This window comes from Carassius gibelio, chromosome B14, assembly GCF_023724105.1.
Source record: "Carassius gibelio isolate Cgi1373 ecotype wild population from Czech Republic chromosome B14, carGib1.2-hapl.c, whole genome shotgun sequence".
NCBI classification, from domain to species: domain Eukaryota; kingdom Metazoa; phylum Chordata; class Actinopteri; order Cypriniformes; family Cyprinidae; genus Carassius; species Carassius gibelio.
In genome coordinates this window covers 19,894,718-19,913,657 of record NC_068409.1, presented here as the reverse complement: position 1 = coordinate 19,913,657, position 18,940 = coordinate 19,894,718, and positions in this window count along the sequence as shown.

The following is an 18,940-nucleotide window of genomic DNA, read 5'->3' as shown; positions in this document are numbered from 1 at the left end:
GCTTTTAAAAGGTTACAAAAACTAGTTTCAGAAACTCTTTGGATATTTTCTCTTTTGCCTTGCAAGGACAGGGTCTAATGAATCTATGGGTGCTTTCACACCTGGCCCGTTGTTTCTGAAAATTTCATTTTTCCTCTCTTACCTCAGTTCGTTTGGGCATATGTGAACGTGGCAATCGTGCTCAGAACCATGGCAAAACAATCAGTCCAAAATCGCCTGAAGAAGGTGGTCTCAGTTCGATTGAAAATTAACTCTGGTGCGGTTCGTTTGTAGTGAGAAAGTAACAATCACAATCACTAATGAATCAGGCTATACCAAAGTATATAATGGGTAATTACGCAATTTCAGTGAAAAACAGTAGACGATGTCTGTGGGTGAGCATTTCTTTGCTATTCAAAATCAAAGCACGCTTTTTCATTTTATAATGCCCTCTTATATTATACTCTTCATATTAGGTACATTTAAACAATGCTTTCCTGACAAATCCTGGACTCCTGCTCAAAATGCTAAATTAATATAAAGACTCTTGAAGCTGTTGTCGTTCCATCAAAGCTGGTTCCATCCTGACGGATGACAGCTATGAGCAGAATTCCGAAAAATAAACCTTGGAACTTTGACCAATGAGAGGACAATTTACTTGTGCGTGACTTGTATTAACAATTTTGGTCCATTTAGAAACATTGCTGTGTGAAAGCAAACAGCACCAAGAATAAAAAGCAACATTGTTATAATTTGAATCCCTGTTTCGAAACAAAGCGATCCATCTACAGGCCTGAAAGCACCCTAACAATGTCAGGTGTGCCTATGGCTCCCTGTGACCACCATTTAAGAATATATAGAGACTGCATGGCTAAACAAGAAAGCATCAAGCATGGCTATGAAAGCTTCATCCAACAGTTTGGTACAGTATATCACTGCACAACACCCTTAGCAATATTATAATGCAGCGTCAAAACTGCTCCATGTATTAGGTGTTTCACACAATGAAAACAAGCCGCAACTCCAAATTAGCATAACGCGATTTCATTGTGTTGTAAAGTTTCTGTGTTGTGCACTACTTGGCCACAATACTCAGAAAATAATTTTAGTAGAAGGACAGCATTTAATTAACTTACTTCACAAAAGTAACATCAATACATACACTTTTGGTTATATATATATATATATATATATATATAGTGTGGTAGCGGTTTTATAAAAGCGCTAAGGTACTCAAGGTGAATAAGTCATGATTGAAGGGGTTGCTGACAACAAAATCAAGCGATTACTTACATGCAGTTATAACCTATTGTAATCCACATTCTCAATGCAAAAGGAAGCCTGAAATTTCCTGCCAAATTAATATCAAAAGTGCAGAGTCCCAAATAGCATTACCTTGACACACTTGACAGATGCTTGCAAATTTTGGGTTCTAAACTGACAAAAAAATAGCACATATTCTGAGGGGAGTGCAAAACTTTTATAGAAGAATGCAAAAGTGGTGACAGAAATTATATGAGGTGGTTGGAAAAATGAAGTAGAATTTAAAGACCTTGACATATAATTTTTCGGTGTTGTATTTCTTTATGAACCTTTTTTGTATAGAATTGGTATGTCAAAATGACGTAGGAAAAAAAGAATAAGCATTAATGTTTTACGTATGTAAGAGGATTTATAGAAATAACTACAATACAAGATGCTTTCATTACATCACAGGAGAGCTGTCACATGGATTGATTTGACCTCGTGGAGACCATGAGAATCTGACGAGCTTCTAATACCTGATGCTACATCTGATTTCAGTAATGTAAGCAATATTCAAATTAAACATTATTGTATGTACTTAATCAAAAGGTTAAAACAATAGCAATGAATTTTGCCAAATAAATTAATGTCGAATTTAATGTGATTAACTAAATCAAGAGGTTAAAATAACAAATTAATTTTTGCAAATAAATTAATGTCTAATTTAAAAGTGAATTACTCAGGGGCAAAACATTAAAGATAACATTAAAAGCCCAGGCTGCAGAATTTTCTTCTACCTACTTTGCATCCATCAACTTTCACGCTTAGTTACATGTTCAACCTTATTCTTAAGTGATATTTATTTTGTTTGAGGCGGGCACCCCTGGGGGCAGGAATAAAAACCGTAAATCCATTGTTGACATGGCAACCATTAAACCTCAATTTCAGGATTTCAGCATGAGGCCGTTTGGCAGTGTGATAAAATGTGTGAGAACAGAGCAATTGAAGCAGCAACTGTTGTGTCTATAGACTGTGGTTTCTCACAATCTAAGAGTCTTTCTTACAAGAACAGTGCTCTCCTGCTGGAAACACACAACTAAACTGAATCTACAGCAAAGAAAGCATGCTGCACAAGGTTTCTGAAACTGAAAAGCAAATCTTTGTGGTACTCTGATGCATAAGCTTTTGTCACTGCTAATTTCTGACTAAAGGACAAAGGTTTTGTTTCTTAGTTGTTTGTATTTATATTCACGCTGGTATTTTGAGCCCCAACTTGATACCGAGAGTGTTTTGGCAAAGTATGCAAAGACATGCTGTGGTAAACTGATATGAGTACAGTCTTGGGATGGGTGTAATATCATAAATGCATTCTGGCTAGCCTGCAGCAATACAAAGCCAGAAGTCTTGTAATCCCTAAGCATTTGAAACGGCATTGAGTCATCATCCACAAAGTAGGTCCTGAATTATCAGCACAGTCTACACCAAAAATTAGTAATTAGAACACAACGTACGTGCTGACATTTCAACTAACTCAACACATTAGTTAACCTTCATGTTCTGCTGAGGTGTCGTTGATGCTATTAACCATTTATGTTGCTTTAAATTATTGTAAGCACATTTAAATCCATTACAGAACTTACTAGCTTTTTCATTCCGTTTTACCACAAAGTATACAAAAAAGAAATAAAATCTGAATATCTGGTTGCAGTGCATGTAGAATTGCATTTAAATTGTATTCATTGAGAACTGATATTATATTAAAATCACATTTAGGTTTCTTAAACCCCATACAGAACATTAGGGTTAAGAACTTTCAATAGAATTCACACACAAATAAATAAAATAAAAAAGAATGAAATCCATGGATAAATGTTCAGCTCTTAAGCTGTGTTATGAATGGCATTTTAAAGATGCACATGGACTTCGTCAGGTCATATACCTAATCCAACAGATCCAAAGGCTGGTGATCGTACCAATTTTACAGAGTAAGCTGGAAATAGAGAATGGGTCTTTGTTTGCACATCTGCTGAAGCTGAAAAAGCTGTTTAAGTTAATGAAATGACATTGGGTAGCAAAAGAACTTAAAACAAAAGTGAAAGATGGAAACTAGGTAGTTTTCATATAGTTTGCCAGACAGCAGGGTGGGCAAGAGCAGCCAGAGGAATGGAGGTGAACTTGACACTGTGAAGAAAAAATAGTGCAATCCAGAAAGCATTACTGTTAAAGCACAGGATTGCAAATTAAAAGTGCATCTACCATGTTACACCGCAGTTAATTAATCATGGTTCGTCTAGGAATATAAGGAGACATAACATACCAATTTTAAAATTGTGTGAATATCAAGATGGGAAGAAACTGAATTGAACAGAACAATGCTTTGAAAAAAAAGGAAAAAAAAATCCCACTAACTGAAGTTAACCAAACAAAACTATCCATCAACAGACAATGTAGAAACAAATATCTTCAGCGTACAAGACGCCATGGCTAACCTTGCGCTAACCAAGTGTGTCTTATACAGTAAGGGAAACCTACATAATGTAAATGTCACGACTTGCACAGATCTCATCAGAGACTAAAGTTTAACAAATGTTCAGCTGACATCAAACAGGTGCATCACACAGATCAAAGTCAGGTGTCTTTTTGAACATAGCTCTTTGTATATGATATGACAATAGTTTCTTAAAATAAGTAAAATGCTCATGAAGTGATTCAGAGGATTTCTAGAGATTGTTTGTTCATGTACTCATATATTGATGAGGCAGAGGCAGAAAACAGTGCAAGCTTCAGTAGGCCTGAGTGTAACAAATGAAACCAACATGTCTGCACCATTCATTTCCACTAGGGGCGGACTGGGGATAAAATTTCAGGGCGGGAAATCTCACACTCATACATACCACAAATTCTAAAACAATGGACAACATAAGTGTAGCAAAAACCGTGGCTAATTTGCGGTTACCATGGTTCAACATTAGTAACCATTGTCTTTTGGATTTATAGTAAAATCATCCTTAATTTTCATAAGGGTTGTGTTGTCTGCCCTAGCTCCCCCTAAACCTATTATAAAATATGATTATTTGTCTGCTAAATTACTACTGTCATATTACATAATAATGATGTCCTCTATACAGTATTTTGAGTGATGGCTGTGTGAGCAATGGGCTGCTGTTGCTTAACTACGTAAACGAAGACAAAACTACAATAGCACATGTACAGATGAAACTGACCTGCACTTGAAACCCTGTAGTTTTGCTTCCCTGCTCCGCATGTAAGCTTCCACAGTCCACTTCTCTCTGGCTGCATCCGAAACTTAGGCAGGTGACTTGCCGTATCAGGCAGTGACTTTGCAGGCAGCATTTTTTCCACGAAGGCACCTCATAAAACTGATTTTGGACAGGCTTCTGAGGCAGCTTAATGGTTTAATGATCTACAGCAAAATATAGAGAGCTTTGGTGACAACGTAGTGGATATTTCATTACTGCAAAAATTTCTAACTAGAAATTCCATAAAAAGGTGGAAAACATACAGCTACACAAACGGACCACCTACCTTAACTTTCAGACGCCATCTTTATTTTTTGGCTTTACTGTCACAGAATGAAACGCACAGGATTGTGGGATATCAAAGGCAGCGAAGGATACATTTATGCTGCCTTTTAAAAATCTGCTAGATGAACGCATTTCAGCAGACAGGAACTGAATCTAGCATTGAAATCGGACGTGCCTTTATGCCTTCCTAACCTTGGAATGAATCTTCTGAAGGCAACATTTTTCAGATGCAGCCTCTCTCTGTCACAGTCTTCTGTCTTTGTCACTGTCTTCTGAGAGTGTTGTGTTTGGTGCCATGTGCTTCTGTCACAGTGCGGCGAAGGGCGCCAAGAAGAAACAGGGTCTGGGTCCAAATGCAGGGAAGAAATTACTTTAATATAAATGAAACAAAAAGCAAACAAGACAAAAAAAAAAAGATCCAGGACAAGATCAGAATCAGAAGCAACCGCAAGACACAGGTAACCAGTAACAATTAATACAGCCAGAGAGAGTGGTGTGTGAGATGAGAATATATAGTCCATGACAATGAGCAACAGCTGTGTGTGTGATTGAGAGACAGGACAGAGTGAAGGTAAATGAGTCCGGGAACAAGGGAGAAACACAGGTGTAGCAATTAAAACAATGATGAGGTAACAAGATAGGCGGGGTAAGAAAAGAGACAGGACAAAAGCACATGACACCAAACAAACACAACACTCACAGAAGACAGTGACAGAAAGACAGAAGACTGTGACACTCTCTCATTGATTACTCTGATCCAAAACGTTTGGCAGAGGTGCGGAGAGTGCACGAGCTGAAGCATTGCCAGTCATAACTAAATGATTCGTCATTTATTAGAGATTTCATTATCGAATGGTGGATTTGGAAACAATAGCTTTAGTACTTTAGGCAGGCAATTGTACAATAACAGTATAAAAATAGTGGGCCAAATTGCCTGCTATGCCACCGGAAATTGTTGCGGTTCTCCTAATAGCCAATCCGCGCCTAATTTCCAAAGAAACACAGAACGTGCAGGATTCATATATTATCTTTTTGTTGCTTAATAATCACAGACACTAAGTGATTCAAGTGTACTCTCCTACTTTTGATTTATTCGTCCAAAATGTAGCATATTCTATCCGTGTTGGGCTATAGGAATTCTGTTTTTATATAAAAAAATATGACTGGATTCTACAAACCAGTGTCTCCACATTGCAGAAATTATAGGGCCATTATGTCTCAGAATAGTCAGTGCAATTTGGAAAAGAAATCAATTAAATTTGTATATGTGTGAATATTCAAATGTAATCCACTTTGTAATCGTTAACATTTACAAAAGTAATTGTAATTTAATTACACATTTTTTCTTTGTAACTATATACATTTTAATTCCTTTTCATAAAGTCTTAAGATTTGTTTGTGCTCCTATGTTTTTGATTACAGCTGCCATTCTCCCGTTCAGGTGATTTTCATCCTTTAAAAAATGCTCACTATTCTTCCTTGACCAGCTACAGCACTTCAGATTCTGCACGGTAGTGATCTCACTGTACTTTAAAATTATTACGTGGACATTGTGAAAGTTCACATCCAGCACATAAGCAATATCCAAAACAGACTGACCTGATTTAGCCATTTTAACAATATTCTACTTGTTTGCATTGCTCCTTCCACATGGCTATTTTCTCTAAAACCTACAAAACAACACATAATAATTCTTATAATCTGCTACATAGTGATTTATTAAATTACGGACTACTAGGAATAATGACTGCAAGCCTGGTATGACCACTTGGCCAAAAGTGACATCTGCACAGTTTGGTAAGTTTCACTGCATCATGACAAATGCTACAACTGAAACTGGGAACGCATACATTAGTTTTACACTCCAGGCACAACATAACAACTAGGGCACAGAATATTTAACAAATATGAAATAAAAAAAGTTTTAATTAAGTACGAAAATGACAACTTCGAGGTTGAACCACAAACTCTGTAGAGTGACAAACAAGCACAGTTGAGTTTCAGCTTACCTTTCTTGCTGTGCATTATATGTGACTTGATCAGAGTTTACATCAGAAGTCTAAATTACATTTTAAATAATCGTATAAAGTGATTGCCTGTCTTGAATGACTGATAAGAAGATTGATTCTTATGGATTGCATTTACAATCTCGTATTGTACTTGCAAATTTTTTTGCAAAGCTTTGGTTGCTTATACTTTCAATAAAGCAGACATCTCATTGACAGACATCTCTTGGGTTTTATTAAAATGCCTTCATTTGTGTTTTGGACATGAAGAAAAGACTTTGGAAGGACATGAGGATGAATTAAGTTCTATTTGCATTTTGTAAACCCAAAACTCAAAAATGGCTTTAAGCGCATAATGGCTCTCAACGAAAGGCACTGGAGCACCTAATTGCATTCATTTTGTGGAAATTTGAATGCTTCACCTCCAACTCCCATTAGCTTCTCTCAAAGTCTAGGTCGATGAAATGCCAACATCAAGGTGGCATTTAACTCTGTTGCTGTGCTTCCTAAGACAGATCAGACCACCACTTAGTGCACATCACTCCTATATTCAAAATTACCATCATCTAGAGGACTGTCACTAAAAAAAAAATCTTAAGTTGCAGACAAAGGAAGTTGAAAGAGCTTTGTGTGGCATGCAGGAAACTTTTGCAACTTGCAGAGAGTGTCTTTTCTCTGGATCACAAAACTTCATGCACTGTGCCAGTACCAAAGATAGGCTGCCCCAGCATCCATAGGGCCTAAACGGTAATATATCTTCTGACATCATGAAGACGTCTAGGAGGCAGGTCCTGAAATTGGACTCAAACTATATGGATCTACTGCGGTTTGCATAGAAGCCATAAAGACTTGTGAACCATGATTCGTATGCATTACCATGGTTAGAATTATCTTTTTAATTGGGAAAAACAATGGAAGAGAAAACAAATCATCGGTTTCGTAGCTGCCGACCCTAAAACAAGCATTAGGTTTGATTAGATGCACTGTTGATTTATTGATGGTTCAAAAAGGTCCTTCTCTCTAATAACTGGAAAGTCTAGCAACATTTTTCAGATCTGACTGAGAGTTTATGTTTTCCTACTCTCTTGAAATAGGTCTCACTCTACAGGCTGGCTAATCATTGTGTAATGCATGCAAAATTGAGTTGGGTTTATCAAGAGGCAAACTGAACCGCAAAGCTTGAACCAGTGGCCCCTGCGAGCAAAGTTTCAGCTGAGTGCTGTGAGGTGCTAAGAGTTCGGCGTAGCAGTTGATGAGTCATTCACGGCACACAGACACAGCTTTTTTTCACTGTTGACAGTCAGCTCCCAGACTATAAAAGCCTTGTTTGTCTTACAAATGGGCTTTGGCTGGGAGAAACACAGCTGGTTTGGGCGATCAGATCTCTAAATGTTCAACTTTCCAACAGGAGTCATTCAAACGCAAGGAACGGGAGCTGCCTATTGGGAAATAGTCCCGGATTAAAGGAGCCAAAAGATTGAAAAAGTAATTTAAAAAATAATGGGCTTTTTAATGACTAAACCTAAGGGACACCCAGATGTGCTCTTTGTTAATTTTCACTTGTGTAATGTAAAATTCCAACTGCTTAATTACTCTAGTATACACAAAGCAAATGCTTTTAACGAAGCAATTATGGGAGACAATCTCGTCATGGCACCACAGCTTTCACAAACACCCCCTGCCACTTGGACAGACTGTTGTTGGCAGAGAAAAAACATTGGTTTCTCATGTGTTGGATGACAAATGAAGACATATTAGCGTTTATTAATGGTAACATTTACACCCGGTCTTTCTAGTGTTACTCTCTCAATGTTAGGGGTTGTGGCAAAGCAAGTCATTATACAAATGATGATATCAGCTGAAGGTTTAACAAAGAATATCTATCTTCACAGCAATACAGTTTTTTTTCTGCTGTCTTTGTTGGTCTAGTATTAGCCTACTCTCTGCAAATAGTCCTACAGGCCACACCACAAAATAAAATAACTTTAACACTTTAAGCAATTTACTGTTTAGCAATAGTTTTTTTTTTTTTTTCTTTAGAAATGCATTTAAAAAATGCAATAATCCATAAAATGATTAATTACAACCATAAGGTAACTACTCCATAAATAAATGTTTACTTTAAAAACTGCAGCATATGATTTAAAACATTTTTGTTTGGTTTGTATTTTAACATTCATACATCAAGAACACCTTTCAATATTTACCAGTTTCTTTCCTTTGTGTACAAGGTTACACCGGTGCAGGGTTTTGAGATTTTCTCTTATTGAGCATTACAGTACAATAACCAAAAGCTCAGACCCTCTGCAAATCAGGCAACGGAAATCCAAGAGCTGCTGTTTTTCTTCTTTTGCCAGTGGAGATTTTGTTGTGTGCTTGCCTTTGTATGAAGAGAAGATGTATCATGCACTGAAGGGGGAAATGTTGGCATTGTTATTGCCCTTTTAGATCAAAAACATCATTAGGGAGCATGTCTCATGACATTTTGTGTTGATTTTTTTTTGTTCTTGCTGGAGGATCAATAGATTTCCAGTGCCAAGGAACGTAAAGGGTGGCGATTTCTGCCTATTGTAAGAGCAGCCGAACAGCTGTTGGTAAATATCATTACAATATTACATGTTTTATTGCTGGTTTAATAATGACATATTTGATTGCCATGCAAAAAGGACATTAACATTTAGAATGATCAATAGAACGTCTGGTTGCAGATTTTATGAGAAGCATTTCCCTGTGATAAAAGAATTTGAAAAAGACCTATAGTCAATTGCCACTAGATTAATGAATGGGAGATGGACGGAGGAATAGCTTGCATCTGATGAGCCACGAAGATTTAGTTCTGCATAGTCACTGCACAGACAGACAGCTACATAGACAGAAACCCTCCAAAATGAAATGAAAATTGCTCATTGAAAAGACTTCATTTCGTGCATGGTTTAAAAATTAGAAGCATGCCTTTGAGATGCAAAATCCAGAAGAATACTTCTGTCAGATCTAAATTGCTAATGCACACCGTATGGGAGCCGGGTATCTCTTTCAAGGATGGGAGTCTTAAAGACACAAACCTGATAGCTGCGCACTTGATCAAAGCTTGGCCATCCCTTGTTTTTCCCACTGAGGAGCTGCACAGATGCATAGCAACATGCATATTCTGAGCCACATTTTCAGATTGTGGGAGTCTGACAGTATAATTGCCAAATATCACTAACAAAATGAACGAACAGCAGCTAATTGGCCTTCCTAAAACTTAATGTCCTTAAAAATCTTTCAACTTAATAGAGAGGTTGTATTGCTAGGCAACATATTTAAATGATAGCACCACTGGTAGTAGTTGGAAAACACATCAGCTGCTGCAAAGGAAAACATTTTGCATTACAACTAAACACTTAAATTAGGGTATTAATCTGGATAACTTTGAAAACGCATCAGTGATTTGTCAAGCAAAGCTCTATATAATGGATACATTAGGAAACATGGTTTTTACATTGAAGTGTGCACTATGAAAACAGAGGTATTCATGAATTCACATTTAGCCATGTGATGCATATTACACATACAGAAAGTTGTACCATGTTATTGTATACTGTATAAAGAATATTTACTCACAACTGTACCGCAGCAATACCATACTTGAAATGTTGACCTGGACACACACAGTAAGTGGAGGCATATTTTGCAAATAAAAATGACAGTGTCAGAGGAATAGCATGATGACTTTATCATGGTACCAACAAAATTAGCATTTATGATGTTTTATGCATGCACAGCACATTTGTAACTTTTGGTAAAAACTTAAAATGTGAATGTGGACGAAGAGCAAACAAAAGTCAGAAACACTGTTTTAAAACATACCCTGATACTTCCTGTTTTTTTTTTTTTTTTTAAGTGTTAAGTAAAAAGGGTTTCACAAAGGGTTAAAACCAGAAGAATCTAATAAAACATGCTTCATGGATAATGGGCTTTACATTTATCCTGATTAATGTAGATGTATTGTAGCTTTGGAGAAACTACTAATGGTTACCTTTCAGAGTAACACTTCTCTTAATATCAATTTTGCATTTCATAGATTGTGAGTGATGCAGTTTAAGCATTGTGTATCCATATTGTATGACAACAAATATAATTTGAACTCTTCTTTTTATCAGTCATATATTGTCTTGTAAATTGCTTTGATCTATAAGCCTGTAAAGCCATTATTCATGTTGTACCCTTGCATTTCCTACACATTTTCAGTACATAATTGTCCTTAATATATGGATAACTGTCTGTTCTGGGAAAGAATGTGTTTACATCCAATGATAAATTCAGCCCAAGTGAATTCCTCTGATTCACAAGCTCCCAATACAGTAGAGATCAAAGTGAGTGTATAATATAACTGTTTTTTAGATAAATACAAGCCAGTCGAGGCCAACTCCTACATTCGGCCCACAGTGATGAGATTCTCCATTCCACAAAAGCATTCCAGCACAATAGTGCTGGAAGATAAGAACTGTCCCTTTCATGAGCGCTGCCAGTGAGTTTACACGCTCCACTTGTTTTTCTCTTGTGTTTCAGCTAATTCGCCAGAGTTGCCCACTCACCCTCTGCAAAGAACACACATACACATGATCCAAGGCCACGTCACGCTGGACAAACTTTCCCACTAACTTATTACTCACTGAGAACCCGTCACCGGGGAGGAGCGGAACAGGTGTCCTATTTTCTCTGGAAGACTATGGGGATAATGACAACAAGCTCTCATTAACACATACTTTCTGTATCTTTTACACACATATGCAGCAATATATAAAAGGCAAAGTCAAATGAAGTTCAGAATTCAGTGATTACCTGGAAGAATAAAAGCAGTTGGATCTTTTAGAAGGCAAAAAGTTTAATTAATGAGGGCTACATGTTATAAAAAGTTCTATACCTAATAAAGTATAGAGTTCCATACCTAAATCTCACTAGCTTTCTGGACCAATCTATGAGGTGCTTGTCATAAGAGCCAGCAGCACTGGTCCGAAAGATGTCCCACGAGCCGGATATTCCGCCAGAGCCTTGTATTTTCCATATTTTCATGAAGGCATTTCACATGAGAACTTAAAAGACTAATTGGCCCACAGGGATCAGCAGTATTGTTAGTTCTGCCCGGCTCCCAAACCCAGACCTGCCATATGAGTGGTTAATCACCTGTGAGCCTCACACCTGACTTAACAGACACTTTCATATCCAAAGAGAAGCTGTTACCAGTCAAAGGTGCCTTGAGCCACAAATGTGAGACTCAACCTAAGTTCAAATGGAGAGGACGGTCTGCTATAGCGTAGCAGAAACATGCAGGCTGCACAAGTCTACATTTTTCAGGCAGTATTTAATATGGGTAGATTCAAACTGACACTTCATCTGACAAGATTATTTTTATATCAGTGAAAAAAAACAACAATGTAATCGATGAGTAATATCTTTGAATCAGTAATTTCTGGTTTGATTTCTGAATGATGATGTGACACTTAAGACTAGAGTAATGGCTGATAAAAAAAGCTGTATAATTACTGTATAATTAAAATATTTTTATTAAATAAATGCAGCTTTGATGATCATTCAAATAGATAGATAGATAGATAGATTGAATAATTTTTTATTCTACATAAGAACTACAGAACATTTCAGCACAATCCTGCAAGTATATATATATATATATATATATATATATATATATATATATATATACGGTCACATGCTTGTGGAACATAATGCAAGGCACTGGCAGGGGATCTTCCCTGAGGAGCAGTCAAAAACCCTGCAAATTACGTTGTCACAAAATCAAAGGTTCCTCAAATGTCACTGGTTTTTGCATTCTGTGTCTGTCAATTCAATTTTTATACACATCTGACTTCAGAATCACGATAAGAGAGAGAAGAGACGTTCTATTGTGTGATCTCTTATGTAACACAGCACACTGATGTACTGAACAGTGAATATAAAAGATACACCTAACATCATACCCAAGACCCAGAGCCATTTTAAACCCCACTCTTCTATTACTTACACATGATATTGATCTTTTGTTCTACCTTGAGGGCGGACTTATCACCTAAAATAACGCTGTGCATGCACGAAATGGAGTGAAACAAAGGATCAGGATCATGAGTGATATTACGTTTCTCGTATTGCTAACACACTATAACTGATTCTTCTGGCAAATTTTTCCAAACCATTCGCAGAGTTCTCAAAAACAAAGACACAATTCTCAAACATTTTGACAGATTTCACCTGCTTTCACACACACGTTCAAATTTGCTGTTGGTTTCATCAATGCATGGGCTGTAGTCATTTGTAGATAAGGTAAGGTAACTCTGGATATCATCAGCAAAGCTGTGATAGGCAATTTGGATCTTTCTCATTATTTGAAGACTAAGAAACTGATATAGTATCACATATAAGGATTTTACCAATACTGTAATGCAACTTGGCACTGGATGCTGTATTTACTTATTTATTTACAGTAACTGACAGTGCAGTATATTCCAGTTGTGTTTACTGTGTTAACTTTCGTAAAAAAAAATGTTTGCTGAATTTTACTGTATCTGCAGAGCTCTATTCATGTTGTTAGTTGTGAGAAAATGGTGAATTGTTTCATGAATTGTGTGTTAGCAGTCAAGGAAAACTAAATAAACACTTGATAAAATACTTTTTAAACATTTCAGTTCTCTGTTAACATACTGATCATTTTATGTGTTTGCTCCTAAATCCTCCTCTGAAATCATGGATTCAATTTACAGAGGAAAATATTATTTAATGATTAAATAAAGCAATGATTCACATCCTTTATACATTAGAAACAAGTTTATACATATCCAATAGGCAAGTCTTCAAAATAATTAGTAATCTTTGTTTTATGAATTGTCATCTTAAATTCTAACAGTTTTGTGTACATTGATTCCTTTTATTATTTTATTAACATAAATTCCCATTATTCCAAGACACAGAATATTATTTACAAATATATATATTTTTTTATAATAATAATAATATATAGATACATGCACCCCCCCCCCACACACACACAAATACAGGTGTTTGTGCATGATGTGTATATGTGTGTGTGTGTGTGTGTGTGTGTGTGTGTGTGTGTGTGTGTCATGCACATTTGTAGAAAAAAAGTAACCAATAAAGTGTAGAAACCACATAAATGTTGCAAAGCAAGGCCTCATCAAGTGTAGCAAATCAAGGCTACATTTGATGAAAAACGTAATGTAATGGGGGAATATGTTGCACTGTATGAAAGCCTTTCATCAACTGGAAAAAGAAATGCAGCAAAGGATACTTTCATACAAGTCTCTCATGCATGTCATGTACTGATGCTTCTGTTGTGATGCATGGGGAAAAAATCCTTTATATTACACAGGGTCAGAATCTAAGATCTTTCACACTCTAACTCGCCTCGACCGTTGTCTGATCCACTGTATTATCCATCTGACCCATAAAAATCCCACACTGACTGAGATAAATATAAGGAATAAGTTATTAAATAAAAAAAAGAAAAAAAAGAATGTCCAAAAAGAATGACAGCAAGACACTGAGTTTAAACTTCAAGCTATTCAGTCTGTCCTTAAAAAGAACAAAACCCAATTCAAAACATAGTATCTGAGTGTATGTTCCTGTAAACTCACTGAAATATACTTTAATCCATGAGTAAATTAATTAATGTGACTTACGTAAAGAAGTGTGTTCTGAAGTTCTTTCACAATCCAGTTGCATCCTTCAAAAGATACAGTCAGAGACATCATGACCATTCAAAGTGAAGGGGCACGTGCCCCCTCAGATATTTGAGCAAAGTGGTTTTTTAATGCAGCTTTCAAAAGAACAAAATAGCTGATTAATATTTCCTTTATTTAATACAACCACACTGCTGCTAAATTCAAATCTTAAACAAACATTAAACAAACACACATGATGCTGTTGAGTTTATGAATGCAATGACCAATCAGAGATGTTCAGATGAGTCATTGCTAAAATGCCGGTGTTTTCTTCACTCACTTGCTTACAGAATACCTCTTTCTGGCAAATAATGTCATCAGAAACAACGCAAATATTCATACGGATCTGTACGATGTTAATTTCACAGTGTAAATAGCTTCAGTGATTTTAATGGGAGTTTTTGAGAGTGCTTGAACTAGACTGTTAGTGGAAATGTTTTTTTTTTTTTTTGATAATGTAAATGTACTTTGCTCTCTTTCTGTTCAATGAAAGTGTTATGATTAGTAGCCTGACTTTCAATGTTTTTATTCACATACATTTTCAATGTTAAATTTATATTAAATATAAACTCAGTCGTATTAAAAATATGTTGTGGCATGACACTCATATCTGTTAATTGAGGAAGCAGACAGGATTTATGCATAGTTAATAGATTACATTATTAGGTTTCTTTGACCATCATACTGTAGATCAATATAATCTATAAAGGTGAGAATCAAGATATTTCATGATAAATAAAAAAATGCTGCTGTGGCTGAGTGTCACATAACGCAACAACCCCCAACTTGTGACCCCTCAAAACAAATTAGTGCATAACACCCCTGGATACAGTACGTCAAAACTGAACAGCTATAACTGTTACAGATTAATACATTAACATATTTCGAGTCATGGAAAGACATCAGAATATCCAAGTAAATGTCCACAGCTTGTTAGTTTAAATGAATAAAATGCCAAACATTTTATGTCAAACAAAGTATGTCAGTTTTAAATATTTCAGTTTTTATTTTTTAATAAATCTGCAGAAAATGTCAACAATTCTGTGTTTTTCTGTCAATATGGGGTGCTGTGTGTACATTAATGATGAAAAAAATGAACTTAAATGATTTTAGCAAATGGCTGCAATATAACAAAGAGTGAAAAATGTAAGGGGTCTGAATACTGTCCTTACCCACTGTATATATAGAGTAACCTGCTGAGCCAAGGAGTTGTTATGTAGTCTACAGAAGAACTTGTCATCTTGGTTTACCACAAGCTGGAGACAAGTGGTGACAGCAGCACCTGGAGTCATTAAATTGTGCCATTCATATGAAAAATCTGTTGTGGGAGATCTTACCTAGGAGAATGAGTTTCAGGTGAAGAGTAGCCATCCAGTAGAATGTGACAAAGGGTCATACAACGATATACCCTGAGATTGCAGATGCAGAGGGAGGAATGAGATGTACCATTGAGAGTCCTCAGCATAGAAGTGGGAAAGAAGCTCTGCGATTGGATGATGGTTTTGAGCAATCCAGTGCTGACGGAGAAGAGATGGAGTTCAAGTACTGATTCCTGTCGTACTTCAGTGAAGGGTGTGAGCTTTTCCAGATGACTTGCTAGGACATATTATCCAGGTTAGATATAAACCTGGAAAGGGTGGTTGCACATTATTTGGTGAGAAGCTGGAGTATGCTCTTGTACGAGTCTCAAATGAGGTTAGTAACAGAGAAGGTGAAGCGATCATGTGGTGGGGAATGTCAGGGGTGTTAGAGAATGAGTTTTTTAAAAGTGGGTCATGAAGTCCTTATGCAGTGAGTGTGAATGGCAGAGAAGTTAAAGGGGATAGAGAAAGTATGAGAAGGTGACAGAACTTGCACATAGACTGTGCATGCTAATTTAATTTCTGTGCAACTGACGAAAACAATAAAAGACTAAGACATAATTAATAGATATTTTTAGTCAGTGCACAGTTTCATTGTAAAGTAACTTAATTCTGCCCACATAACTCTTGTCAAGGAGCCGTGGTCAACTAATGGTTATTAGAAAAAAAAAAAAATAATAATAATAATAAATTAATGTGGTCAACATTACAGTTAAGATTCCTGATCATATTGTGCAAAACTCATATCTGCAAGGAATGTTTTGTAAAGTGAGCTGTGTATGTTATTAGTACCCATGAGGTCATTGCATAACTCTCCAGAGTGTACTCTACATCACATTGGTGCTCTTGCAGTTCACAGGACATATAATTTGTGAATTCTCTTAATTTAACAATGCTCAAAACCCCTGTTGTATAGCATAATTCTGTACACATAATTCTTCATCATCTACACACTGGCCACTGCAGTTTTTCCACATTATTTCTTGCAACTCTCCTCATGTTCATTCAGGTTGCATGGTTATCTACCCATAAATTCTCATTTGGATTGAGATCTGGACTCAAGGACATTAAAATAGTTGTTTTTAAGCCTTCTTGTGTAGCTTTGTTCTCTGTGCTTGGGGTCATTGGCGTGCTGGAACACAAATCAGGTTTTCCTCCAGGATTTCCCTGTATTTTACTGCATTCATTTATTTACCCTTTACCCTAACAAGCCTTCCAGGCCCCGCTGCAGAAAAGCATCCACTACCATGCTTTACTGTGGGGATGTTGTGTGGAGTGTTTGACATTTATAACCATGGCCAAAAAGCTCAATTTTGGTCTGGTCGGGTTTCCAGAGAATCTTCCTCCAGCTGGTCTCCCACATACCTTCTGGCGAAAAAGTAGATGAGATGTCACCTGACATTATTTTTACAGTGAATTCTCATTGCCACTCTCCTATGAAGCTGTAACCAGTGAAGAACCCAGACAGCAGCATTGTATTCACAGTCTCTCCAGTCTCAGTCTCAGCCACTGAAGACTGGAACTCCCTCACAGCTGTCTCTTGGTGGTGCCCCTCAGTAGTCTCCATCTTCAGCTTTGGAGGAAGGCCTGTTCTTGATAGATTTACAACTGTGACATACTTTCATTTTGTATTTTCATTATTAATTTATCTGAACGCCAAGGGATATTCATTGGAAATCTTCTGGTATCCATCGCTTCCCTTATGCGTTTTAATTGCTTTTTAGTGTTTATTTTATCCTTTCATGATCCTTCCACAATAATGACTAACAAGAAGTTGGACCTTCAGGATCAAATTGTATTTATACAAAAAAAATATATATATATATATATAATAATAATAATAATAATAATAATAATAATAATACACATAAAAATAAACAAGACAGAAACCACTTGGCAACACACAACTGACCTGCTATCTATTTATCCGATTTCTAAAACCATTCGGTTGCACCAGTTATGATACAGGCAACTATATTATGTTGGGTGAATACTTTCAAAACTTTCTATTTTGGATTATATTTTTTTTAGAATGCTTTGTAGACTATGATCCACTGTCAAAGCTGTTAAAAAACAAAACATGTCCAAGTCCAAGGTTGAACTGTCTACTTTTTTATTTATGAATAGTGTCTTTTTGGGTTTAAAAGGTGCCATTTCAAACATTTTTTAAAATGTATTCTTTACTTCAACTACACATCAAAATCCCAGCTTGCGTCAGCCAACTATATATATATATATATATATATATATATATATATATATATATATATATATATATATATATATATATATATCAGAAACCTAGAAAAATAATAATAATAAATAAATAAATAAATAAATAAATAAATAAATAAATAAATAAATAAATATAATAATAATTATATATATATATATATATATATATATATATATATATATATATATATATATATATATATATATATATATATATATATATATTTTTTTTTTTTTTTTTTTTTTCTTTGTTTGCATTATATTTGTATCTGATTAAATTAAATTCTACATTTTATTTGCATGTTTTAACCCTAATAAGATGTTTGAGGCAAAATCTCATAGCTTTAGGCTACACATTTCCCATTTTCTAATTGGTACGTTTATACCTGATCTGTCCTACCAAGTATATTTTAGGAATAAAGGTGAAAAATGCTGAATTTAACAGTCTGAAAAAAAAATAATAATAATATTGAAGAGATAGATAGAGAGAGAGAGAGAGAGAGAGAGAGAGAGAGAGAGAGAGAGAGAGAGAGAGAGAGAGAGAGAGATGCTTGAGAATTGAAGACTTCATTGGAAAATTATATCTAGCAAACTCAGCTTTAAAAACTAGCAGTCAAAGGTATCTTGTGTGCATAGTCCAAACTGGTGTTTCAATAATGCAGAAATATGCACAATTTAACTCTAATGTATAATACTAAATGGCAAAAAAGAAAAAAAAAAAAAAAAGAAGAAAAGAAAAAAGTCATGTTTAAAGGTATCCAATTAACATTCATTAAATCATGTTTTCTTCACAAATAATTTCGAGCTTTAACACACTTTTCTGGGAAAATTGCTTT